This window comes from Nicotiana tabacum, chromosome 24 (assembly GCF_000715075.1).
Source record: "Nicotiana tabacum cultivar K326 chromosome 24, ASM71507v2, whole genome shotgun sequence".
NCBI lineage: Eukaryota > Viridiplantae > Streptophyta > Magnoliopsida > Solanales > Solanaceae > Nicotiana > Nicotiana tabacum.
In genome coordinates this window covers 107,930,809-107,933,104 of record NC_134103.1, presented here as the reverse complement: position 1 = coordinate 107,933,104, position 2,296 = coordinate 107,930,809, and the positions used below count along the sequence as shown (strand labels likewise).

General features: G+C 30.1%; 1 pseudogene; it reads left to right on the top strand.

Moving 5' to 3' along the window:
- The first annotated feature begins 222 nt into the window (after window positions 1-222).
- Window positions 223-1,987, top strand: LOC142178383 (vestitone reductase-like; annotated as a pseudogene).
- Window positions 1,988-2,296: the final 309 nt, after the last annotated feature.

Below are 2,296 nucleotides of genomic sequence, written 5' to 3'. Positions count from 1 at the left end.
GAATGAAGAGGGGTCAGGGTGCTTTTAGAGTTCTGTTAGCGTCAAAATTAAATACGAGATAATTTTGCTAACGACAAGAATATGCATGGCTCCAAGATGTATGGGAGAATAAAATTAAGATATTTTATATCGAAAGAAGAGTTTTATTTTTAACTCTTTTCCCTTTGTAATCGGAGAATAAAATTAACTTCCCCTTTTTGTGAACTTGGAACATGCATTGCTATGCCGCCAGAAGAAGGAAATTTCTTGGAAAACTTACCAAATACATCCAAGAAACTCAAAATATTTAGAACAAATCTTGATAATCCTGAAAGTTTTCTTCCAGCAATTGAAGGATGCAATGGAGTCATAATTGCTCATTCTGTTGATTTCGAGGATAAAAACGATGAGGAAACGAAGATCCAAAGAGCTATAACTGGAATTTTAAGCATTTTAAAGGCATTTTTGATTCAGAAACAATTAAAAGAGTTATATACACATCAAGTGATGCTGCAGTTGGTTATATTCATAAGGGTCCAGATGTAGTACACGAAAGTTCGTGGAGTGATATTGATTTTATCAAAAAGGTTGAATCCTTTAGGAGCTTTTTACTCAATAAGTAAGACCTTAATAGAAAAAGAAGTTCTAAATTTTGCATAAAAAATGGACTAGATCTTGTGTGTGCAAATCATGCTGGCCCGTTTATTACTCCTCAAAATGCCCTGAAGTTGTTTGTGTTTCCTTGGTTATGATTCTAGGTAAACAGTTGAATCCGATCGGCTATTTATGTTAAGATTTTAATTTCTTTATACAATAGGTATTTTACTTCCCCCGTTCACTTTTAGTTGTCAAGTATTCCAAAAATAAATTTTTATTTATCACTTTTCGCATATCAATAGAAAAATAATTTAATTTTCATGTTTTGCCCTTAGTATTAATTATTCATTCCAAATCATTTTCCAAATCCATTAAGACTATACACCAATTAATATGTTTATCATGGTAAATGATGCATTTTATTTATTATTTTTTAAGGGGCGTGCAAAGTTAATAGTGGACAAGTAAAAATGAACGGAGGGAGTATAACATATAAGTTAAGTATATTATTGTGTGCTACTATTTCACTTTGTCATATTAAATTTGTAGGTAATTGGAGTAGGATAGAGTATGATTCTGGGGTTATTGCGTTAGTGCACGTAGATGAAGTTGCTCGAGCTCACATATTTCTTTTGGAAATATGTGAAGTAAAAGGGAGGTACATTTGTTCTAGTGCAAATATAACTCCAGATGAGTTGTCTCAATTTTTAAGAGCTAGATGCCTAGATATCCTTAATACCAAATTCCAAATATTGAGTAAGTTTTTCCTCTCTTTATGCGTTATTTTTATATGTCGTTTAAAGTTTTGACAATTCGACTAGCTCATCCTTATCACTTTCCTAATTGAATAAATGATGACTATGAACTCGTTTGGATTGACTTATTTTAAGTGTTTTTAAGTCAAAATAACTTTTGGATAAAGTAAAAAAGTATTTTTAAGCACTTATTTTTAAGCTAAAATGACAAAAATAAGCCAAAAATTAGAATTCCTAACTTATGACTTTTGGCATAGAAGTCACTTAAAACAAGCCCATCCAAACGGGCTCTATGTGTCTTATTAGTAAGGATAGAACTGAAACAAAATAATTAATACTAAATGTTAAGTTTTTTAGAGTGACAAATATTTTGGATTAAATATTTTTTGCAAAAATAAGATAAAAGAATAGGGCAAAATATCACATTATTCTTAAGCGTTGATTTTAGTTACTACAATTATATATTATGTACGTACGAAAGTGAAAATTATTGGCCATTTTAATTCAATTGCAGTTGTTCGAAGGCGACAAAAGAATTCAAGTTCCCACGCCCTTGTTCCAAGAAACTATCGGACACTGGATTCAAGTTCAAATACAATCGGGAAGATATGTATGATGGAGCCATTGCTTGCTCCAAACAATTTGGTTTACTCTAAAAAAAATTACTAGCTAATTGGGGATGATCAGAGGTAAAGCCTTTGTTTTAGGCCTTTAAATTTTGGGACCCCAAAAATATTTTTAGTTATGAATTTTCTATCTTATTTTTACTTAGACAATATTGAAGTTTATACAAACTCCTTACAAAAGTAGAAAGAAAAATTATCTATTTTTTAACAATAGAAATATTTTAGAACTTTGAATTAAACTACTCAAATTCTTATTTTGATAAATAATATTTTTTACAATAAGATCAATGGTAACACATGGTAAATATGGCTACATCTTAGTAACTTGAATTATCTTAC